Source organism: Phyllostomus hastatus, unplaced genomic scaffold (assembly GCF_019186645.2).
Source record: "Phyllostomus hastatus isolate PE091 unplaced genomic scaffold, TTU_PhHast_1.1 phas_scaffold_555, whole genome shotgun sequence".
Classification (NCBI taxonomy): Eukaryota; Metazoa; Chordata; class Mammalia; order Chiroptera; family Phyllostomidae; genus Phyllostomus; species Phyllostomus hastatus.
In genome coordinates this window covers 7,616,817-7,643,358 of record NW_025334036.1, presented here as the reverse complement: position 1 = coordinate 7,643,358, position 26,542 = coordinate 7,616,817, and positions in this window count along the sequence as shown.

Genomic DNA, 26,542 nt, shown 5'->3' with positions numbered 1-26,542 from the left:
CTTTTATTTTTAGTTCTTCAGGAGTGTAACAAAATGGAGAATGATGGCATAACAAACTTTATTTTTTTGTGTTCTCTAATGCATCATGAACTTGGTAATGTGCTTATGATGTGAAAATGAAAAAAATAACTTTATCATACTTTCTACAGTAAAAAAAAGTTATCAATACAAATAATTTAGGGTCCATATGGATTAGAGGGGATGTATATAAATTGCTTGGCCTGCAGAAGGTGCTCAGTCATGTTAAATACCATTATTACAGGGGTTCGGTAAGCTTTGTTTTACTCTCCTGGGAGACTTATACATATCTTTATATTACTTATATGGAAAAACACTTTCCCAGTTCCAAGTGTCCAATTTATAAATGTGTTTCTGTGGTTACACATTTGGATGTTGTACATTACCTGCACTAAATAGATATAGAAGCTCAACCTGCAACTGGTAGGAGAAAAACCAACACCAGGATCTTATCACTCGCATCATCCTTTTATTTCTGTCTGTTCCCAAGGCAGCCCAACTTTAGAAGCTGGTAGAAAGGTTGCCAAGTGCAAGCTGACCAAAAGAGACAAGATTTTCCAAGCTACTTTATCTAAAAAGGGCCTGGGGTTGTTATGAGGGCAAATGAAAAAGATCAATAGAAAATAACTGAGTAAAAAATGGTCCAATTAATTTTATACTTATAAATAGAAATGCTTAACCAGAGGAATGCCTAAAGACAAAAGCACAATAACATTTATTGCCATTTTTTAAAAATAGCAAAACAAAGCTAAGTGAACAGCTCTGGGGGACTAGACTAGTAAGCCTGCGACTGTGCATGTGTACAATCGAATACTCAGCAGCTGATCAAAGCAATGATAGAAAGTTGTTATTTTTCCCCTGGCTGGTGTGGCTCAGTGGATTGAGCCCTGGCCTGTAAACCAAAGGGTCACTGGTTCGATTCCCAGTCAGGGCACATGCCTGGGTTGCAGGACAGTTCCCAAGTGGGGGGTGTGCGAGAGGCAACCACACATTGCTGTTTCTCTCCCTCTCTTTCTCCTTCCCTTCCCTGCTCTCTGAAAGTGAATAGATAAAATCTCTAAAAAAACTGTTATTTCCTGCTTCTTGCCATCATGACATCTTCATGCTACTTTGCAAGCTGAGTGATGTGTGTATGTGTTTATATCCAGAAAGCCATACACAAAATGTCACAGCCTAGATATTCTGGATAGTTAGTTACTTGGTGACTCTCAGCAGAAGATATTTTTGTTTTCAACTGATAGTTTGCTTTCTACATTGATCCTGTGCTATATAATTACAAAATGATTTATAATTACAGAGGGAGATACATGGGTATGCTTTATTTCTCACGGGTGTGTTTTTCCTCCTGGGGTACGTACATAAAAACACTCGTGCAACAGAGACTCGCTGGAGGGACAGCCAAGCCATGGCTGCGTAATTGCCAGGCCCAGGCCCTAACAGAGAGTCTCCTCCCCCACTCCACTGTCAGCGAAGCGAACTCTCCACAGATGGTAATGGCTTTAATAAAAGCTTTTTTCCCCCGTTGCAACAGCCACCACATAAAGGAAATGTTGGGTTTCAGATGGATTTTTAATTTTCTTTCAGAGCTTTTCCAGACTTTCTTGTGAATTTCTCGCACCTAAAGGGCCTGGACCAGTTTCAAGTTTCCCTGCTCCCTGGGGGCCCGCAGGCCAAGTTCAGCATCCAGGGTTCTCGCCTGAAGACCACCTGACACCATCCTGAGCTGCTCAGAAACGCGGGGAATGCAAATGGGAGTCTGACCCGGACAGGTGCTCGCCTCTTGGGGATCTGTGCCTTCTCTCTAGTCTCCAGAATAGTCCGTGGAAAGTCCCACTGCTCTCGGCCCCAGCCTGGATATGCCATCTGCCCTCAGCCCAGACTTGGTGGCCCCAGCTAAATTTAGATGCATTAATACCATGTGCTGGGAATGGATGGTGCAAAAGGGCTCAGCCTCATCTCCCCCCCAGCCCTGCCTTGTTACCTCTGACAACCACTCTAGGCTGCGAAGAGACCTGTGTCACTTCCACTCAGCTCCAGCCCAGCAACTAAGTACTTTCTTACGGGGAACATCAATCTTGGATGCCAAAGCCTGACGATTTGCATTGCAAATCGCCGACCACGGTGACATTTCACCACTGGGAGCAGAACCTGAGCCATCCTCCCCGGTTAGAGCTACAGGGGGAGAAATCCACTTTGTAGTCAAATTGAGTGCAGAGGGGAGGCAGGAAGGGGGCGGGCAGAAAGTGTTCGACTGGCCTTTCGCGTGGCACACAGGATACTGATTTTTAAAACACCAGCTTACCATTCTTTTCAAACCATGAGCCAACCATTCCTTCCAGCACTGGAACGGGCCCTACCCATCCAACTTCTAACTGGTACCCAGCCCCTGGGCTATGCGTCATCTTTTCCTGACCCACGGCTCTATAAGTTCCCCCCACCCCCTATATCTTAGGTGCCATTCAGATCTCTTACTACTTTTATCTTTTAGCTTTTAAATCTTAAACAAGAACTTGTCTACGTATAGTCTATGAAAGCCAATCAGGTACTATGACACGTTTCCAAAAAAAAAAAAAGAAGGACATTTTCATCCACGAGGACTGCATATGTGTTTGACAACAAGCATTCAGTGTTGCCTGGGGTAGCCTGAAAGTTCAGTGGACGAATAAACACTCGTTGGTTCCTGCCGAGTGCAGCGCCCTGGGCTTCCTCTGCTGGCCCAGAGAGCGTGGTGCAGCTACAGGGCGCCGAAGGAAGCTACTGAGTTAGGGTGACGGGCTGATGAAAAAGACACTTTAAAAGGGGGAGAGAGAAGGTTGCTGGAGTCCAGGTCAGATTAGGAAGGCTCTCACATACCATGTGAACAAGTCTGATGTTTTCTCTACGTAACGCTCTATAAAACAACGAGACAGTTGCGAGCAGGAAAGTTCGAGGCTCACAAGGAAATGAATTACAGGCTCACAAACCAGGGGTCATCAATATTTCCCCCCAACTACAGGGCTGATCCGAAGAGACTCGGCCTGCCAATGGCTCTCAGGTTTGGGGTGCCCACATTTATCTAGGCAAGCTGCGTCTATCATCTCCACACCTCTGAACTTTTCCCAAATTAATGGCACAATTTAGCCTTGATGTTTCTCCGGAGCCTATCGTGACCCCTCGGGACTGCAGAGTGGAGCAGGAAATACCCCACAGGCAGGCCTGTCTGGCATGATTTCCAGACTTTGCGAGAGAATCTCCAATGCTTTGATTTCTCAGGGAAATACAGTATTTCTCCCGAAGCTCCAAGTTAGGACTTTATCTTCAAGTAACTATAAACAAACACGGTTTTGGCAATCGCCACTGGGAAAAAATAATGCTGATGGAGTTATTGAAAATTCCACTTCTGCTCAGCCTCTACCCCCACCCCCCCCACCAGGATCGCACAGCTGGTTCATGTTCCCTCGCATTCTTCGGGTGTGCTCGGCTTGAAAGGGGCGAAGCAGAGACTGCTGTCTTTGGCGCATGGCTTTCTGTCTCCAGAAACTCTGCTTTAAGCATGAAAACTTTCGGTGCCCAGCGTACCAGCCCCTCTGCATCTAAAGCAGCGACAACGTCCCCAGGGCCACTGAGCAAACGGTGTTGCGCTTTCTGCAATTAATGAAACACATTAATATCATTACACTTTGCTCCGCTTCTTTCCCCAAATTTTTAAATAAGGTTTCCAGGCAGCTCGGCTCTGGGCTGCGAAGCCAGAGGAATGATATGGAATAAAAGGGGACCTAAGTGAGCAATATTTTATCCTAAGGGGGAAAGCCATTTTATGGCGTTTTTAGCTCTGTGTGCCCTTTCTTGATGAATTGTGTTGACCCAAGATTAAATTGGCTTAGTACACTCACTTTTCTTAAAGACACAACATGCTAATTTGCTTTTATATTAAACATTTAATTTAATTTAATTTAATTTATTTGCTTGATTCCGGGCCTATTCTGGAAAATATTTCCCTTATATCTCAGGAAATGTAAACTCCAATTTTGGTAGCGTCAGAAAGCAATAAGAAAGACTAGTAAGATCAATGACAATATTCTAATACTAGTACAAACACATACGTGACTCAAATTTTATAAATGCATAAAAATTGGGGAATACCTTAAAATGTCAATTCTATAGTGTTATCCATAGATAAACAGATTAATGATCTGATTTAATTCAGTTATGACTTTTGTATAGGTTTAAATTTTTGTAATGGAAGCTTCTCTTACTTTTGAAGTTAGAAAAAGTAATATATATGGATATAAAATTTTAAATATATATATAACTTGAAGTTATATATATATATATATATATATATATATATATTGCCTTGATCCAAAAACTGAACTCAGGCAACTATAGATACCGATAGCCATAAAATTCATCTTTCGATTATTCTGAATATTGAAGAGATTATTTTACACACCCGTGGACTTTTTATTGTGAACCTACTGTGTGCTAAGTGCCGCACCGGAAGAATGGGCATAATTTGAAATATCTACTTAATGCGCAGGCACACACACAAGGAAGGCATAATTTGAATGTCCCCTCAGTAGATTTACCTATCTAATTATGCTTTCCTTAAGCCAATATTAAAATTAGTTAGCACTCCCTAAGCACAAACCCACTAATGGTGGGGAAAGTGGCTTTGGACAGAAGTTAGCTCAGGGCATTAGCAGTTCAAGCTCCTCCGACTCTTTTCAACATCAAAAGCACTGGAGCCAGCCCTCTCTTGCAGAAAGTGTTGAGATGATTTACTGCCCCGCTAATTCCCCCTGTGTTGTGCTGTAAGCATCAGACCCTGGGCTGTGAGAAATGATGTCTTTCAGATGGGAAGTCAAGATGGTCATTAATGCTCTGTTCCACCAGGGCAGGACACTGGGCAATTCTAATGATCCTGGCGGCATTCCAAGCTCCGGAGCCATGTGCTACCTCTCTTGAACACGGCCCTGAAATTTCAGCTGAGAAGCTGCTTTTCGGTTGCCATCTAGATGGAGGACGTCGGACAGCTGCTAGACAGTTGCCCTGCCGCACCACAGGCAGGACTGATTTCGGTGATAACGCCGTCGGAACCATTACTTTGGCTTTAGATTTCATTAGTTGGATTTACAGTTCAGACAGGCTCGTTTCAAGGGGGATCAGAACTATGAAATGGCTAACAGTGCTGACTGCGGCCGTTGTACTGCGGTGGCAGGTGGACGGGTTTGGAAATGGCTTTGTCAGTAGTTATCTTGATTTTTATTTAATTTGGCTTAAGTGTGGCTAATGCTGTTTTCCTCTGGTCCAGTACTTTAAAGTTGAAGAGAACTATCTTCTGATGGTTGCAGTAGGTCCTGCCTTCCTCGGAGAGCTCCCCAAATTGAGACTCCAAGTGTTCGAGACCACATGGGAAGTCAGAGTCTGATTTCTTCCCCATTGTGCTAACTCCCATTAAAATGTGATTTCCGGAGGGCTTGGAACAGCCTGTCCCACTCACCAGGCACCTAGAACCCCCTCAGCATGTAACAAGCCCTAATGAATATTTGACTTAATGAGTGCAAAGGAGTTGAGTTTTAAACTCATGTCTCCCACTCAACTAGGATTTTTCAACTTGGAACATATTCTAGAAACCCATTTTCTGGGCTCTTCCATCCTAACATTCTAATTTTTTAAACGATTCTATAAACAAAACAACATAAGCATGTTCTGCACTGTCGAGAAATTAAATTCCGCCATTCAATCTCAGCGCTGTAATTTGCATTTTTTTGTTTTGGATGTATTAAACCAACATGAAGGCCAAATTACATCTGAGTTTATTATTTAAACAAAAGTGTGTCAAGGATGAATGCCATATTCCCCTTGGAGACAGACACGCTGATTGGATCGCGGTTTCATGTTTAACAGCATGCACCAGTGTACTAGCGGTAGGAGTGAAGCTAAAAAGACAATGAAGACATTTCTGTCCCCAGTTTCAGCAACAATTGAATGAGATGCCCCTTTAATGCGGTTATCACTAATGCAGTAAGACCAACACTCTGTCGTCGTGAACGAGACAGCCTTACAGACACATCAACTGATTCATTAATGTTGGTGTTCGCAGATGGCTTACAGGCTGAGTCTGGATAAGATCTGAATCTCGGTAACCCCAGAGTAGTAAAGAGAGTCTTCAAGGAATAATTTTCTATATACTACCTATATTGATATAGGACATAAAAATCAATGATGACAATGGGGAAGTTGAAACACAGAGATAAATTTAGTGCAGAAACACATCTGAGATGACATGTTTCTACTAGGAACCTCAACTTTACAGTTTTTGCAAAATGAAATCATCCACCATATTCAAAGTAATGGTTTACTGAGTGCATTTAATTTATGAATTAGCTTAGAATTTTGAGGTGTAAAGGAATTGTAAGCATGAAATTGTGTACTTAGTTCTTTTTTATTTTTATGTATTTAAGTAATATATATAAAATGATGACTGAAGTCTGTGCCATATCCTGTGGATTCCTTTCCTCAATGATTTGTACACATATATTTATAGAGAGGTAATTTAAAAAATGAACACTTTCTATATATTATATACATATATTTTGTATATAATATATCTGTTATTTAATTTATTATTATATATTGAATGTATATAATGCACATTTCTTTAATGAATTATAGCTATATAGTTGCAAATTTTCCTGAAAGGATTTATTGCATCATTGCTATTGTTTGCAAACTATAAGTGTACTTGTATATGTGTACACAAAAAATCAGTCTCAGTCAAAGGAAATACTAGACTTGCAAAAGCATAAAAACAAAAACTAGGATGTCAAATTAACATTAAAATATTGAAAAAAGCATCACTATATTTTTTCTTTTAAGTTTCTTTTTTCTTTAACTGACAGTATTTCAAATATAAATAAAAGTATGAGAAGAATTACTTTAATGTTGTATTATTATATTCATGCCTACTATTTTTAAGTATATGGCTCTATGTTCCACTTCTGAAGGGATTATTTTTATTGGGATATAATTGACATACAATATTCTATTAGTTTCAGGTGTACAGCACAGTGATTCAATATTTATACATATTAGCTAAGATTCCCACAATAAGCCCACTGATCATGTTACCATACAAAGTTATCACAATATTATTGACTATATTCCCTATGCTGTACTTCACAGCCTCTGACTTATTTATAACTGAAAGTTGGTGAAGGATATTTTGAGACGTTAAATGTATAATAAAAATTCATGGCATTTTCAGAACATTATTCACTTAAAGCATTTCCATAAGTACACAACAATGTTTTGAAGAACACTTGAAAACTTTGGTGAAAAATAGTAGTTATTGTACATAGTTCAATCAAAAGTATAAACAAAAGATTTTTTTAAGTTTTTAATCCCACCAACTAAGATAAAGATACTGTTCAATGTTTAGGGAACATCCTTTTCCCTTACGCACATTTTTACATCTCATATACATTATATACATGTTATACATTTATAATATGTATCTTTATCTCGAAGACTTTTTTAACCAGAGACCATATACGTACTAACAGTGACTCTAGCAAATGAATCAAGTGAATGAAGCCAATAACATCTGTTTGACCATTGAAAAACACTAGGTAGAACACATAGATTATGCAATTGATTATTGTAATTAGATTTAACAGTAAAGAAACAATTTTTATGGGATAAAGGAATTAGCAATATATTTAAACAAATGAATTATAACGTCAGTTTTTCCCACTGGATCTCACATATGTCGAGCAATTACTGTGTTCTACTTTTAAAACCCTGAATCTATAATAAAGTAAAAGGTAGAAGGGTGTTCTTACGTTATTCATTTGAGAAGCTGCAGTGAACTATATTATTTGATAGTATCTCCAAATTAATTGAGAAGTCTTTTAGGGGTATTCTTAATAAAGCTGGCCAATTTTTAATTCAGATTGACACTCAGAAGATACAGGCGTAATTGCTATTGGTTCAGAATCTGAAGATAATCTGATATCAATCCTTGGAATTAGTTCAAGCATAGTAATACCTCATTAATTTAGACTTCTTCATTTGAATTTCATGGCAATTTAAACAAGGTACACTGTTCTTCACTATTGAGGAAAAAAAGTTTCCAGCTGGAAGAAAAATAATCTCAATAAGAGTAAGATCATAGAACTACAATATGAAGTATCCTATTGAACAAAACATTATAAAAGCATTCTTTTTTATACTTTTCTGTTTGAATTATTTCCAGTAAGTATATTTTTACCAAATTTTTAAATGTTCCTCAAAACATTGTTTGTGCTTATTGAAAAACTTTAAGTGAATGTTTCACAAATGCCATTAATTTTAAATACATGTTTGATTTCTCAGAATGTCCTCCCCTGCACAGAAAAGAAGGGCAGTAAGCGGTACACATTGATAACAAGGTCATGCTCAGTGAGAATGTTCATGGCCATTACCATCTGATATGCATCTTACACAGATGAATTATTAAGACTTGTTTAGCACACATATCCTATTGCAGCCTATGGAAGTACCAAAAATGTACTGAGATTTGGGGGAAATTAAAATGTTTGCATATTAAACATATTCTAGTTTTCCCTGGATGAGTGAGGTAGTACAAGCTAAGATTCTGTCATTTCTGACACTGGTATCCTCCCCAAGCAAAGCTCTCATGGATCTGTCTCTTGATTTGGGCCAATGCTGAGAATAGTGAAACACTTTGCAAGGTTTATTTGGACACTGAAACTCCTGTAAAAAATGTATATCTTGAAAGGGATAGCAAACAAATAAGCTCAGGCTTTGTAAAATTTGCAATAATGGCTCTGTTTTCATTCTCTGCCCTAAAAATGTCTTGGAATATCATTTCTGGGGAAAAATTGGTTCTTTCAGAGTGCAGCATGAACCAACAAAATTCCCATTTGGGGGGAATAAACAATTCCCAACTGACCCTCCTATAAAACTAAGTACTTTAATTAAAGCTTCGAAAGCAGTCCTTTTTGTCTCTTTTAACTTCTACCAACAGCTTTAGGATTAGAAAAGAAGAGGTCATTTAGCAGAAATCCAAAGGTTGAAATCCTTCAGTTGACTTTATTTGTATTTTTGCTTAAAGTTTGGTCATGTTTTCTTGAGATCACATTGATCTTTGTGGGAGAGCCAGTAGTTGGAAAACAAACTTAAAAATAGAGGTTAATTCCAAAATGATCTCTAGAACACATAGTACAATCTCCCGAATAACATGCAAACAAAATGTTCTAAGTGGTATTTGAGCGCTGTGGTTAGACGTAACAGACAGATGACAAGATAGGATGCTCTGAGTTGAGGGTATCCAAGAAGAACACACATGTGCTGTTTCAGAGCACATCCCCGTAAATCCCACAGAGAAGCAAGTGCGTGTGGTCCTAGGGTCACTTCCTATCCTGCTAACTGTCTCTGAAACAGTGAGGTAGGTTAAGTAAGTGCCCAAAGACCAGGAGTTCTTATCTGCTGCATAGAATATTAGCAACTCCATTTGATGTGAGTACCATACAAGGATTCATTAATTACTGTTTGCAAAGCACAGCAAGGATGAAAAGCTCAAATCATTAATGATAACCAATTTCACATTCTTCAGCAAGGCCTGCAGTGATTTCTGCACAGAAAGAATGATAGAAATGAGCTTCCACATTGCATCAACACATCACTTAAAAGATGACTCTTCAGTGGATTAAATAGAATACGAAATTGGTAACTGAGAGATAAGAGAGTTTACAATGGTATTAATAAGATACATGGGGCATTTAAATGACTGACAAATAAGAGAGAAGCACACACACAGTTTACATATGTCCCTGGGCAAGTGATGTTTATTTGATCAAATAATTTAAGAAATAAGATTTCTATGCCATTTGACCCTAAGGACTTTGGATAATCGGTCAGTGTCACCACATTAATATTGACTTAATATTTTAAAAGCTGTCCACAGAGGAAATACTGGCACTACCTAGTTGTTAACAGACTAGATTTCCCTTTACAAAATAACTAGTATTGGCTTTATTTTGTTTGACGTCATAAATGTTCTGCTCGAAGCTAAGATATGCCATAAGCTTCACCAGACTAGTGACTTTTTGTAAAGTGTTCTATCATTATCCACTTTGATAAGCATTTAAAACAAATAAGCAAACCTATTAATGTGATAGAAATGTATGGACTTCACCTGCTTGCTACAGAAGGAAAAGAAAAGAAACTGCAGTAGAAGAAGTGCATGTCTGAGATTCACTTACCAGTCTACAGCCTAGGAAGCACTAAAGGAAAAATTTATGTATATATACACACACATATATGTAAAAATATATATATGTAAAAATATATATGTATGTCACCACGGTGAGTGACAAAATGGTAGCTGTCATAATGTGCCAGTTAACATGTCCAATACGAGCTGATCGCTGAGTGTCCCCCAGGACCAGAAGACAGAAACATGACAAAGAACAAAGAACTTGGATCAATAATGCTTGGGGAAATAAGACAGAGAAGGTTATTTACTTGCATTGATCCGCTGCTGCCGTCGCGTAAACTTGGCCTGTTTTTCTTTTGTTAACCTTTAAGCCTGAGTATACTCAGAGGCGACGAGGGAGCCAACTAACAGGTGTAGATTAAGGATCGAAGGAGGTCACCGTACCTCTGTCACCACCAGGCACCCATGTAACAACATCCCTGAAGAAATTTAAACATCAATAGCCATAATAAGGGCAAATTTATCAAGCCCAGCCAGCTCTAGCTGGGAGCCCGCCTGTGTCCAGCCGCTTTGCCCTTGCTACAGCTCAATTGATTTGGACATTCTTTTACTAGAGTTGATTATCAATTGTGACATCGCAAATTTGTTAGCTCCCGAGTGCTGAGCACATGGTGGCTGGTGGCGTCTCGGAAGTGGAAACACCTGGACTTAACTCGCCCCTCGCGAGCGAAAAGAGAGGAGGGGACCATCTTGCTGTCAGAAGCACAGGCCACGGGAGCTGCCGCCCTTCGCCTGCAGCCCCGGCTGCTCCTGGAGAAGGAGAGGGAAGGAAGCAGCAGGAAGGCTGGCTCTCTGAGTCAAAAAGACTTGGGGAGTGGAGAGGGGTAAACGTCTAACTGAAGGACCCATTCGGAAGCCAGATCACTAAGCTCTTACTTATGCTCTTTCCCTCTAAATGGAAAGTCTTCACATATCCAAAACCAGACCTTCTCAAAGCACAGTCTGGAAGCTACTTTCTCTGAAATCCGTGATGTAAAGGTGGGTCTTCTCTATCTCACTACTCTGGATAACACTTATTCTTTTAATTTCCCTTTTCTTCCCTATTAGATAACAACCCACTAGAAGTCGAAGGTTGGTTTACATAGTTCCCTGTCACCAAGATCACCTGCCACAACAGTGCAAAAGGCAGGTGCATTTAATAAAGCTTGCTGGAGAATGAGTGAATAAATGAATGAAAAGAAACACTCATTCAAGTGAAGATAAGAATTCCTGACTGTGTGACTCCATAATTAATATCAGGATATTTCCAAGACAGCTAACCAGTCCATGGACTACAGTTAGACGTCCCTTTGGGAGCAATGTTCCCACACCGAGTACGTCTCGCTTCCTTTCCTCAGCTGCACCCCTAGGCCTCTCTTCCGGGTCATGGGGCGCCCAAGACTGCCAGTGATTGTCGTAACTAGACATCCATCATTTACACTTTAGTGTAACTCAGGGGTCTGTCTCTCAAAGGTATGTGCATTTGTTAACAATGTGTTAAGAATGTTTGCCTCTGCATTCATGAGGGTATTGGTTTATATGTTTTAGTTTGGGGACTAGGGTAATGCTGCCTTAACTGACTTTTATAAATAAAGCTATTAGTAATGAAGTAACTGACAATCCTTGTATGAAGCCTTATATCCATAGTTTCTTTGGGTTTATAAAGACATTTCATATGTAATAGGCTGTGTCTTAGTCTGTTTGGACTGCTGTAACAAAAATACTCTAGACAGGGTGGCCTTATAAACAACAGAAATTTATTTCTCACAGCTCGAGAGTCCGGGAAGTCCGAGATTAAGGCTTTCCCTGTGTTATCACATGATGGAAAAGGCTAGAAAGCTCTGCAGTCTCTCTCATCAAGGCACTGATCTCATACATGAGGCCTCCACACTGATGGCCTAATCACTTCCCAAGGGCCCCACCTCCTAGTCCATCACACTGGGGGTTAGGATTGCAACACATGAATTTTGCAGGAAACACATTCAGTCTCTAGCATCTGGCTAGTAGGTACAGCCACCAGGTGACGTAAGCAGAGCGGATGTGAGTACCTTCGCACCACTCCGAAGGAAGCTGAGCCTCCCAGAGGTTAACGATCAACCCAAGGTCGCCCAGCTACACAGTGGATCGCTGGGACTGGAACCTGCAGCCTCTGCCTCTCCACTCTGCACTGGTGCATACCCTCAGTTTATAATCTCTATCCTCTTTGTGCTCTTTCAGGCAAATAGGTATGCTGCTGGAAAAAGTGGGGCGTATTCTGCAGAAGACTGTAGATGGAAGAAGGTGGGAAGCAGATGTGCATTAGAGAAAGTACAATTGCTCGTTGTTCTAAAACAGAGCTTCTCGCCTGCTCTCCCACCAGGCCCATAAGGCAGATGGAACCCAGTTCAGGAAACGACCTCACAACACCCCATCCCACCGTGACCAGAAGGGATAAGTAGTTTACCGATTTATAACCATCCCAGCTTTCCAATGCATCATCGACCGTTTCCTACAACGGCCACAGTGGAACCTGTGTCACTATAAAGTGACAATAATCAAGATGGGCCACAGAGCCAGAGGGGCCAGGCACAAAGGCCATTCTCGGCCCCGCCCCTTCACAGTCCCCTCTGCATGGAACAGCCCTCGTTAAGGCCCGCGGTGGCCTCCCTGAGAGGTGTCTGGAGAACAGGTCTCCTCAGCAATATGTCCTTTCCTGAACACATTGTTTTTTCAGCCCGCTCTTTTCGGGCATGGTATCTACATCAGGAAAACAAAATAAACTTTAAAAACCCAAACACCTCTCTAATGAGCACTAATTGGTGCCTCTGCTGATGAGATCTGCAGAAGGGCCAAGCTGGGAAGGGACCTCCATGAACAGACCCCTTTTCCTGCTCACTGCGGTCCCCAAGGCGGCAGTAAGGGTCGGCGCCTGGGGACAGCTTGCCTTGCACTTCCCCCGCGCATGCCGCCTCCCGCAGACAAAAGCTGCAGTGTCCCGTGCTGTTGCCATGGGCTTTCCTGAAATGCTCCCTCATCAAAGATGACAAGGAGCAGTCGTGAGCTCCTCCTTTTCACCAATGGCCCCAACAACATCCTCCAAAGGGCCGCTAACCCCTCCCCGTCGCACGCACTTGAATTCCACCCACCTGAAAACCAGCTGCCATCTTTCTTCCGGTGGCAAAGAAAAGTTCATTCATAATTACTACAGCGTTTGACAAAACACAGCATCGTTCATCATGTATAAATCCGTAACGCATCTGCTTTGGAAAGTCGAGCAACATGCACCGAAAACCACAAGGCTCCCTTCATCAACTCAACAATCCAGTTTCTAGGAGTTTCTCCTAAAGTAATAATTGCATAAGCCCCAAAACACATTCCCCACGGAACTTCTATAATAATAGAAAATTAGAAACAACTTAAATGTCCTCCCTAGAGGACCGCCTACCTAAGTATTTGTACACACATACAATGGTCTCTCATGCCATATGGAAACAATCACATTCACGATATAGTATCACATGAAACAAGAAGGTTAGGAGTGAGCAAGCGTGGAAGGAGCTCATTCATAAAACACTAGAGACAGGAATGGGGAGATTTCTGTAAGACTATTTCTCAAAGCATTGCCTGTCATTATCATTTCACTTCTCTGCATTGACCATATATGTATATGAAACAAGGTACTTTCCAGAACAGTCAAAATGACCACATGACCGCCAGCCAGTGCGGACAGTAAAATGCTTTGATCCACTGGACAGCAGGAAGTTTGATGGTTAGGCCCCACCTCTTTGAGATGACTAGGTCCATCGCACCCATGAGAGAGCCAGCTCCTGGGGTTCTCCCTGAACAGCTAAGGCAGTGCTGTCTGCGTGTCTATTCAGCACTGCCATTCTTACCAATCCCTCTACAGCTGCATTAGCGAAACAAGTGATAATATTCGGATCTGCAGCCACATTGGAGACTTGTCAGAGTACGTTTTCCTAGCGCACGGCTGCCGTGTGCTTGGGGACAAGCAGGCCTGCCTACGCCAAGGGCCTGGTGCCGTCTGACCCGCTCACTCGCATTGGCCGGTTGGCTGCTGGCACCTTTCCCAGCAGTCATTGCTCTCCAAGCACGACATCTATCATTGCTCCAGTCGAAAGATGGCACTTACCTGATGGGTGGGCAGAAGCGTCTTCTCTTACCATATGCTGGAAATTGTCAGGGGCTGTTCACGCCAAGACTGGTTCCTCTGAGTGCCAGGAAACAGGCCTTTCCCAAAGCCTGCCAAAAAAAATACAAATAAAAATTTTAAAAGAACCAATTTTCACATATCAAATTTCGTGTTGAGGAGTTGTATAACAAGCTCCACAGAGCAGAGGATTATGGACGTTTTTCTGGCATAGACACTCTAAACACAAAAAGAAGAGCAGTTCTCATTTGTGAAATGAGAAAGGGAATTTAAAAAAGTCTGACCTACATAAATATTTGGTGTAGACCTGGTGCCATGCAGGGGTTGGAGCGGGCAGCTCACCTATCCAGTGTGACTTATTGAATGTTGAGCTGCCCCCTGGGTAGGGGGCAGCTTCGGGGCTCATTGTCTGAGTCACTTGGGGGCTAAGGCATTGTCTGATGGAAGGTCCTGCTGAATCCCTACCTGTTCCTCTGGAGGACAGGGCCGCACTCGGCCATCATCTCCGGTTATTGTAATCTGTGCCAATGAGGTGAATAAGTACAGCAGGTACATATGTTTGGATGACATCACACAGAACTGGGAAATGTTTGGGGCTGTCGCTGCAAAAAGAAAGCCGCTGAGCAGAAACCTCTGTGCAGTGGAAGAGTCAGACAAGGACCCAGGCTCTGTGATGCTGAGGGGAGGTCTCCAAAGAGGGACTCAGAACAAAGGAAGGAGCCAGGGTCCTGTGAAAAATGAGATAGTGACACCAGCCGGGGCAGTTTGGGGGCTTAGGCTGGCAGGACCCCCTGAGCTACACTTGGGGACACTGTCAAAACAGAAAGGAGGGGCTGGGAGAGTGACAGGGAGACATAGGATGAATCTTGAATTCCAGGGGCAAAGATGTCGGCCTGGAAGAGACGGACTGCCACCTGAGCAGAAAGTTCATGGGCCCTTGGCGATCGGAGGGAGATGCCAGGAGTGGCTGGGGTTGGGCAGCTCAAGGATTTACCAGGGCTCGAGTCAGGGAGCTCGCTGTGGCACCCTCGGGCAGGTGCTCCAGGGCAGATCGAGCTGCTTCAACACACCTGTCCCCCCTGCCTGCTGCAGCACCACAGCCAAATCCCTTCTACCTTAGAGCAGCTTCCTCCGATCTCCTTCAGTCGCCTGGGGTCTCTGCTCAGGAGTTTTCTGCGTGCTTTGTTTCCACCTGGCACGTCCTCCTCTGCCAACTTTGTGCAGGAGAGCACCAACCATGTGGGAGGGTGAGTTGGCATAGGCGCATCTTTTAAATGTATTGCTAATTTCAAGTTTACGCTTTCCACACATCCTTTTTTTTTCAATGACAGCTGACATTCAATATAGTTTTATATTAGTTTCAGGCCAACAGCATAGTGGTTAGATAATTATATAATTTATGAAGTGATCCCCCCGATAATTCTAGTACCCACCTGGCATCATGCATAGTGATTACAATATTATTGACTATATTTCCTATGCTGTACCTGACATCCCTGTGACTATTTTGTAACTCCCAATTTGTACTTCTTAGGGCATACTTTGACTCACTCATTCATGCTTGCTTTGGTTCTTTCATCATTGTCATAGGAAGGTCAAACTGGAGCCAGCGTCAAAGGCAAAACACTCTACAATAATAGCTCTAACCTTTTGGGGGAAGTGAGAAGCATTCCAAGGCCTCCGCTCTTATTCTGGGAAGCTTTGGATTTAATAATTCTTCTAACCTATTTTTGAAATATGTTTTCTACTCAGAAGTCATTCAGCAGGAGAAAGTCAACGGCAAGGGCCGTGTGCTCCGAGAGATCTGGTGTCAGGCTCCTTGAGTTCCTGTCCTGGCAACTGGCCACCTGCGTGTCTGGGCCTTCAGTTTTCTCATTCATACAAAGTGGGAAATAATAGAACACATCTCATCGATCAAGTGCATGGAAGATTATCATCTATAATTTGACTACACATTTTTCAGTCTAATTCACAGCAAAAGACATTTAAGCAAAATCTAAAGACATTAGACATTAACAAAACACCAGTATCAATATTATACCCTTGGTCCTTATAAATCAATAAGAAAATGAATAAAAAATGTGAACAATTCACAAAAAATGTGTAAGCAGTCCAAAAATCTACACAATAGCACAAAACATTTAAAAAAATCAAAAACACAATGAAAACATAATCACAGATTTTCCCTATCATGGTGGTGAAAAAGTCGATCATTTGAAGGTTGGCCAGTGAACTAGTAAACAAGTTGTCCTCAACAAGTCGGTGGAAATAAAAGTCACTGTGACTTTTTGAAGCAACATCTTTGCAATGTTAAGCTATGTAGATTCGCATGCCCAGAATTCTTAATGCTCAGCAGCAGAAATATTTGTGTAACTCCACAAAAAATAAATGTTTGTATTTGTGGCAAATTGTTTGCAATAGCAAAAGAAATGGAAAATAATCTAAATTTCACCAGCAGAGAAATATTTAATCAATTAGGATTCAGTGCCATAACAAACAGCCATTGAAACACTGGTCTGTGGTATGCACTGGGACAGACATAAGTAGAGCAAGGACCATGGGCCAGGTACAGAAGGTCACCCGGACGGAAAGCCCCAGGTGTCTAGTGAGGACCTGCCCCTCCCACCCAAGATGACCTTGCCTCCCCTGGTATGTCTCTAGTCACACTGTAGATCCCCTTGGAGGAGGAAGTAGGAGCCGAAGAGTGGACTCATGTGACTCCCATTCGGGCCCTTTAGCTTTAACCCCTACAGATAGTATCTAGGCCTCAGTTGTATTTGGGCTCCAGACAAGCAGCAAAACCAGACAAGGGACACCATGGCTGACCATCAGGACCAGCTGCATAGGCTCATGACCCCCTATCCTGGAGCCAACCAATCAGTAGAGACCACGACCCTGAAAGGACACATTTGGAAGACTGCTGAATGTTCTATTGAGATCCCCCCCTAGGACCTCCTGATGAATGCCCTCAAGATGGGGGACCCAGTGCAGCTCTCTGAATGAGACCTTCCCTCACACTCTTCCTCCAGGCACATTTTCCTGGTCTCTCTGTCTCTGAAGATCCAACAGAGCTTTTTCTCTGTAACTCACTTCCTGAGCCTGTTTCTTCTACAGCTCACTTCTTCTACCTCTGCGATTTTCCAGATAAATTTCCTCTTATAGTTTGAGTCTTGGATCTGAATTCTTTCTTGGTCAGAACTGAGGCACAAAGGTTGCTGAACCAAGGTCTGACTCCATCATTCTAATACCCAGTGCTGTTTGCCACCAAGAGATCTCTATGTACTAACAGAAAATGCAAGTTGCAAAGTGGCTTTATTGAAAGTTTGTTTTTGAACACTGCAAGTTGATGTGTGCCTCCTGCAAGTAGGAGTGGAATATGTGTGCATGTGTTTGTCAGACTTCAGAAGGATCAGAGAAGTACATGTGTCCAAGCTGAAGTCCCGGAAACTTTGTGGGTCCGGAAACTGGGGGTGACTGAGCTGTTCGTTCAAAAGGCACCGGTGAGAGGTGCAAAAACATGGGTGTGAGCATTCTGAGAATCAGTGTTCGGAATTCAGCTTTGCGCCTGACTGGCTACATAAGATTTTGACAACTTCAGCAACCTCAATCTTCTTCTCGAATTCTTCTAATTCCTTGCAGATTGATCATAAGATTCTATAAAATATTTGTAAATCATCTGTTGTACAGTGTCCTCTCAATCAATGCCATTGTCATCTTTCATGTATCAAGGCACACGCTTACCTTAGTAACATTTCAGAGAGCAAGAAAAGAAGACGATTTATTTTTTGCTTTTGGTGGCAATAACAACTCATCATAGATCATGTCAGCATCTAATATCCTAATAAGAAGCTCTGATTATCAATTTCATTGATTAAGAAAATGAGGAAACTATTACTTAGCAGAAGTTGTTGATGGAACAAACTTTTCAAAATTTTGAATCTTAAGGGGAAATGATTGGCTCTGCGGTGACAGTCACCAAAGGTGCCACTAAACAGGATGTATTAGAGGCTCTCTCAGTCTCCAGGGGACTCCTTGTTAGAGATTTGCACAGGGAGGGAAAAAGCCTTCCCAAAGGTGAGGGCAAACTCACCTTCGTTAGTGTTGAATCTGAACACACACTGATAAATGCATTTTTCCTTTTGGGAAAGGTGGTGTTAGAATGTTAGAAATGCAGGCCAAAGGATCACTTCAATACTCTCTTGAGGCAGGAACTTAATAATGAGAAAAATCTATTTTGTATTATTCAGCAAGTTTATTTCCACATGGAAAATTCTTCCCCCTTGCCCCATCCTCCTCCCCTGCCCCACCTAACGCTCAATTATATCCCTATTTACTCATACATACCTACATACACACATGCCACAAAAATGCTCTTTGATTTATAAATAAGTGGGCAGTTTTGCAAAAATGCAGAGAATATCTTTTGGTAAAATGAGTTTGAGGTCAGTTTTCGGGGTCCTTGGGTTTTTACATGCAATCTCGCCACATTTCCTCTCTCTGCTTTGCTTGTTTAACTTACTAGAAACTTGGGCACGGTTTTGCTGGTGTTGGCAGTTTCAAGGTATGGATTCGTGTAGGCTATTTACAAGATGCCAAGGGATGTCAAATCCAGAACATGTGATTTTTATCCCACGGTCCTTCTCTGACAGCAGAAATACTCTGTAGATTATCAGATCCATTCCCTGATATTTAACGTCTTTTTTCTTAATGCACTCTGGGTTTTGGCTGTGATGAATTTTAATGTTTCTTCATGGTAAAATTGACCAAAAATCCTTTAAACATTTACAGAGAGGACATTAGAGCTTTATAGTTTAATGCAAAGAAAGCCCTTTTCATTTACTTAAAAACTTCACAATGACTTTCCAGCCAAAGAAATTCAGCATTTTATTTATTTGTTTATTTACAAAGAGTACATGTGGATACTCTCAACATGACGCAGAGCTAATGAAGGCCTGGTCACGGTCATGGTCATTCTGGATTTGTCAGCACTGGCGTGGCTCAAGTTACCAGGGTGGTGCCATGATGGTTCAGGATTCTCTGGTCCCATAAAACATCAGTATTGTTTTTCTAACCAAAGCACTCATGAACATTGTTTTCATTTTTAGTGAGTATACAGAGTCATTACACATGAGTAAAGATAAAACAAGAAAAGGGGTCTGTCATTTTCATAGTTGTATGCATGCTGTTCAGACTTCAGTTTTCTCCCTTTTCTAGCTTGTTTGCTGAGAGGTATCACGCTATTCATATTTCTTCTCTCAATCCATTCTAGTTTTTCTATTTGGGAGCAAGCATTTTACTCTGCCCTTCAAGGTTCTTTTGGTTGGTCTAATAGTTAAATTGATATAAGGCTGGCTATCAGGAGAACCAAATTTAATTGCATAACCACGTAGGGTAACCCTGCATGCATAAGAGAGTCAGACACCCCACATACGTGAGAAGTTCTGAGACAGAAAGATAGAATGAGGTACATCCTGAGTGGTGGGATAAGGTAAGGGGCCTGAGGCTTGAGAGGAATAGATGTTCAGTAATAAGATGTTTGCTTGACCATCTGGACAGGTCATAAAAAGTTATTTCTAATAATAACCCTTATTATGAACAAGGCCCCAAATTTAAATTCTTTTTTTTTGAGAGAGAGACAAACAGAAACATCAATTTGTTGTTTCAGTTATTTATACATCTGGTTGATTTTTGTATGTGCCCTGACCAGGGGTTAAACCTGCAACCTTGGCATATCAGGACGCTTTAATCAAGTGAGCTACCCGGCCAGGGCCCCAGGCTCAATTCTTTAGGGGAGATGTAAAAGTCTATCCTAGGCCTATAGGGGCTTGATTGCGCCTTCAGCTGAAAATAATCTGCGTGCAAAGTGGCACATCCTGGGGAGTCCTGTTACGAACCCTTTCACTCCAAAGCTCTGAACTCAGCAACACGAGTGCTTTCTGATCATTCAACCAGGCTGCAGCCAGGGCTTCCTTCCCAACTGGGAAGACAGTTCAAGTGTGCAACCACGACAGTGACGAGGCCACACTGGACTCTCAGTTCCCACACGACGGAGTCATGCGTAGCTCAAGCCCACTGTTCTGGGAGGCTGACACTCTCCCCTGCCTGCTACAATACCCTGTTCCTAGTCTCTGACTCCATCGTCTCTGTCTGCAGCCCCCGCTTTGGCTGGTCATACCTGCTGAAGAGTATGGCCTTGACATCACCAGTCCCATCTGGCGGGTTGACAGAAAATATTTGAATGACTGAATGAGGTACTTCCAATGACCTGTCAATGTCACTGTTACCTGTATGCCCACCAGAGTAACGGAAGGCAGGCTCCCCACTCTGCTGCCCCAGACCAAGACTGCCCTGCAGTGGCCTTGCTCATTCCCTTGAATGTCTTCAACATGACAACGCTTTAAGGTTGGGCCCAGTTGCTCTGAGTTGCTACCTGAGCCTCTGAGAGTTAGCTGTTGGCAACCACCATCGAGACTGGTGTCCCCAAGGAAGACAGACAGTCTCACAGAACAGTAGCAATCAGGTGTGTCCACTTCTTGATTATAACAGAATAGGACAAACATCACCATTCGGTAATCATGTCACAACATAGACACAAAAAGGCCACTGCAATCCCGTAAAATGTCCAAATATCTTCCTCTCTACTTCTTCTTCAGCAAGAACGACACCTCGCTTTACACCTCCTAGACTAAAATCAGAATGTCCAGTGGCTAAATTGTCCCTGCATCCTGCTAATGCCCCATTCACTACAGACTCCTGCCTTCCAATATCTTCTTCAAAATCCCTAAAATAAATCCAACTCCTATCCCAAGTATTTCCTTCCAGAAAATGAGACAGCTTATGTTAAAACACATATTAAATGAAATAATATAAATAAGCCAAGATAAAAAAATAGAAAGAAAGGAAAAATGTTTCCACCCTATGGATTAATATTTTGGCCATAAATAAACATCTAGTAAGAGTCTGATTTTCTTGGGAGTGAGTGAAAAACATGCGACAGGGACATTTACATTGCTATCGCTATCTGAAAAGAAAAGAAAAGCACACTGGAATCCTCAGAGAAACATTTTCCTGGCAAAAAATTCTCAAAGACATTTCTCCCTTCAGACCTGCTCTGAATAAAGAGGAACATTTTTGCTCCTCAGCTGAAAACCATCCCATCACAAAATCTGGGCCTTTCCATCAAATGGTACACTTTCAGTGGGGGCAAAAAGAGTGAACCGTGAACTTTATGTACAGTGACTTGGTCCTTCAGAGGTCAAGGCTAGAAAAATAATTTTTTTAACTAATATGAAAAACTTGGATTAATTTTGCCATACACCAATTGAATTCTTTCAGTAATTTTCACATCTTGTTCTTTCCTGGAAAGTTTTTTTTTCATTATAGTTTTAAATATTAGTTTTGTGCTATTGTTCTTTTTTCTTCAGAGACTTCGATTTAGTAAATAATATTCCTTCCATAGCCCACTCTCATTTTCACTGTTTTCCCTCCGACCCTGTTGTTTTCATTCTCTTGCTTGTTTTCCTACCTTTCTTCAGTGGCCCCTATTAAACGATCATTCAAATGTATCCTCCCTTGCAATACTATTCATCTGTGAGAAAGTTCTTTTTTCCATGTCTTTCCTGAATAAAATCAACTTTCTTTTAATTTCTCCCTGTTTTTTTGTTGTTGTTGTTCATTTTTGTTTTTACTTTTAAAATTTCTGGCTCAAGTTGATTTTCCGTACATTTGCTGCTTATTTGAGTATATTCAATGCTGCTTGAAATATTAATTTACAGGTGTCTGTTTCATGGTTCTTTTCAAATGGAATGCTCATTGAATCTGTACATTTTGTGTCCTGATTTTCTCCAATATCTCTGCATAAATCTGACTTCCCGTTTGTTTAACTTTATCGTATTGAGATATTTTGCATGATTACTAGTTGAATAGAATACTCACCTATTAAGATAACAGTCCAGGTGTTTTGGTCAGTTCTTTGTGTGTTTGTTTGCTAATTTGTTTTGCAGGGGTGGTGATGGGAATTCTAAGCTTCTCAATTACAGTTCTCCTTTCACACCTGGTGCTCTAAAGTCCTCCCTTTTTCTCCTAGTGCTGTCTATTACACAAACACTGTTTCTCTCTCTCTCTTTTTGGTCTTTTTCCTCATACCTGCCCCTTTAAATTACTCCTGCCCTGTTATATGCAACCTACTGCTTTAATGGTACATGCATTAAAAACACGTCTACAATCCATGCTTTGATCCACTTGGATACATTTTGGACGTAGAGTAGACTCGGGTTTTCAGGGTAGTTAGTCCTCTTCTGTATTCCCGCACAGATGTTCTTGATGCCCTGAAAAACTGTGAGGCCTCATTTTGGGGGCCTTCGTCTGAGATGAGGTGGCAGTGGGAGTGTGAGAGGCCTTAAGCTGGACTGTCTTGGTTTTTCTCTTTTTCAATCCCAGTGATTTTGAAGGCTGGGCAGCATGTTTCTTCAAGTCCTGCTGAGCATGTAATTTCTAGGTAGGTCTTATTTTCTGTCATTTCGTGTTGTTTCCTACTGGAACGAGGTGGCACGAAGCCGGACGGCTGCCATGGTGCTCAGCTGCCCAGTAGCTCTGACTTTCTTTGATTTAAGTTGAATTTTCATCATTTTACCACTTAGCTCCTGTCCTTATATCATGGCTCGTGTGATATTTTTGTCACACTTATGCCTTCCGTGACCTTTTGGATGGTGGGAATTAATAATTAAACAGAAAGAAGACTGGCTAGAGAAATAAAATTTTGCCCTCAGTCTATTTCCTTCTTAGTGCGATCATTTTCTTTCACACCATAAACATATTCTTTGATGACATTTTACCAAAAGCTTTTAAAAAAGAGTAAATATATTTTAGCTCTCTTGATCATCACATAACCACTGTGAAGTGTTTACTATCTCTACTCTACAGATTAAAAACCCTGATACCTAGAAAGGCTAAGCATTTTGCCCAAGGTCACACAGTTAGTGTCAAAGCCAGAAATTTAATGTCACTTCTATGGCAAGTTATGAGAAAAAATCCAAGAAACATCTAAAAATAAACATGCCATATGTGTAGAAAGATTTCTAAGGCATTATGGTCTTTTAGCATATTTATAGGGTTTAGTTAATTAGTGAATAATATTATTAAGCCTTGACTCAATAGCAATTTTGGCTGTAGACTCAACTCTCCCTAGTCCATTCTAATGCTTTTTGGTAAAAAAAAATGAGGCAATTTATCTTGAGACTACATTTTTTAGAGTAGATAATATGAAATAAAATGCTTAATCCAGTGCGGAAAATCCAGGGTGGACAACTGTCTTAGTATCTGCTATAACTACCCTGAGATCATTTCCTTTCCAGGGATGGGGGTGGGTACACCTCTTTGCTTACCTTTACCACTGAACACCACTAGCACTTGGAGTTTTGATAAATGTTCAGTACAGAATTACATGATGTAAAAGTTTCTTGGTCAACTTGAAGGAGTTGAGCTTTTGAGACAAAGAAAAATGAGCAAATCACTTCTCCCTTGCCAAGTGCTCACTCGCATTAAATGTAATCACTTAGCAAAACTCTCCGGGAAACAATTGGGCGATCATCTCCCTCTTCATCTGAGTACTACCGTTCCTTCCCAGGCTTTCCTACATTAGAGGCTCATCATTTGAAATAACACTTGCATAACTCTTCTTCATGGTATATGGCTATTTGCTTCCCACTGGAAGGGAGAAAGCAATGCAACAGAACTCAGATAACCCCATCATCAGCGTCCGTGTAGAGTGAGTAGAATACTTCCTTAGCAAAATGCTGCCAAATTCTTCCTAGGCTGTGTCTGAAGACTGACCTAGGGCAGAGACCTCACCAGTTAGTGGCTCTTATTGAAACATCTCTCTTTTCCTTTAAGTGCCCCAAAGGGGATGGTTTGTTAACGATCTAACTGCTGGACAGACAGCTCAAGGTAATACATGTATATTGGGTTCTTACAGCAATTCTGAATTCCCTCCTTTGGAACCAAATGTCACCGTAAGATCTATCAGGGCAGAAGCTGTAAAGGGAGCCCAGTTGCAGGGTTTGCCTTCCCCTCCCGTGCTCACACATGATAGCAAGTGACTTGAATAAGTGAAGATGCTAATACAGCTATGGGTGTCAGTGAAAGCAGGCTTAGGCACTCCCACGGGCACACACATTGTCTTCTTTCTTAAAAAGTGTTCTATCAGAAGAAACTATTCTTAATGGAAAAATCCTCTGATACGTCATTTAATTTTTAAAAACCCAGGACGCTTTGCTGCATGCCTGTGAACTGGATATGCACACACATGTACCTGTGTGTGTACAGGAACCAAGAGCAGCATTTGGAATATCCTCCCTCAGGCAAAGCAAGGACCTGTAAGCAGAACTATTTTTCCTATCAGCCCTGGAGAGTATAGGCGCAGCCCTGTGTGTTATTAATGGATAAAATCTGAACAGCAGCCAACCCCAAGGTGAACCCTATGCATTTAAAACATTTCATCAGACAGCTAAGTATTTTTTTTTGAGCAGTGAATATCTCTCTAGCCGCCACTCAATAGATCCAGATAGACGGGAGCAATAGCTGGGCTCACTAATGTGCAAATTGATAGTATGAGCTCTCCACCAAAATATAAACAGCCCTGTGTTTCTTAAGTGTCAATATCACAGGCGGGGTTGGTGTAAGGGAGGGTGGCAGATTAACCCTAGAATTATCCAGCAAAGGATGATGGGAAATGTAAAGCCATCGCCCAGTCAGGGGGCAGCTTGGGCTCATTTCTAGGGTGTTGGGATGCTCTGCTGAATTCTCGCAAGTAGGATATCAGTATTTATAGACCGTTGTGATGCTTATAGTTTGTAAGGGTCAAGGAGGAAATGGGTGGTTTGTAAAGTGATGAGGAGAATACAAAAGTTAGTTACTTTATTATTTTCTATGTATTCTCTACTTAATTCCTAAAATAATTTTGAGGTGTGTGCTGGTTATTTTCTATTACTGTCCACCCTGGATTCTTTTCTGCCCCATTTTCTGCACAGGGAAGCTGACTCCTACGGATTTGGCCTAACCTTGGCTACCTGGCCAACCGGCTTCCAGTAGGAGGCCCTGGGAGTGGTGATTCATCAGTGCATCAGGTAAAATAGCAAAGGCCTAGCAAAGAACACACTTCCTGCCATCCCACACCATCATGAGGTCCTTCTTTTAACATGAGGTCAATGTTTCTCATTGACCTCGGCCAAGCTGACCATGGCTGGTCTGCCCATCCACAAGAAAATCACCAATGCTCCCAAGCAATGTTGCCAGAAGCAGACACTTCTCACATCCCCCACATAAACTGTACACCAAAATTCAAACCGCTACACTATGATCAAGTTCCATTACAACTACATCCTTAAACAGGTGGTCCTGGGAATTTCTATCAGGAATTCTGGGATGCAAACCTCTCTTTGCCCTTCATGCAACTGCATCTATGCCGGAGCTCGCCTCTCCCCAATATCTGTTACCTTTTTCCCACCTACACATCTACCCAAGTCCAAGTGTCTTAACCTAGAACACTGCCTCGGGGGCTGCAACAGGCTGTGTCCGAACTCAGGGGTACAAAGAGAAGTGAAGGGTGCTGGAGGGCGGATTGTCAGTTCTGCAGAAGAGACTGGAATTAGTGATCTACATCCTGTCCTCTCAGAAGCGTTCTTGCTCAGGTCAGGGGCAGACATACTTCTTTAGTGGTCCATGTTCTAATCGGTAACAGCTGGCTTTTGTAGACACATACACATTCATTGTCATTGTCATTCTCTCTCTCTCCCCTCCTCCCTCCTTCCTGCCCTCCCTCCCTCCCTGATCCCATACATCTCTGCCAAGTCAAACACTACTTCTACTCTAAACTCAAAAGGAAAAAAAGAAATATTTTCCTAAGTAAAAGGAAAGAAATCATTTGTAAGGCAGCCTCAACTGAAACCTGTAATAGAGTTTAAGTTGAGCTCCTTTTGAATCCAATGCAAATAAGAATAAGACAAATTGCTAAGACATATATTACATACTTTTTGAGTGACGGAGGGATATTTTAATGAGTAGTTTTAAACTCTGAAATAAAATATGGTCATGATCTTAAACACAAAGATACAGGATTGATGATGAACAATAATAAC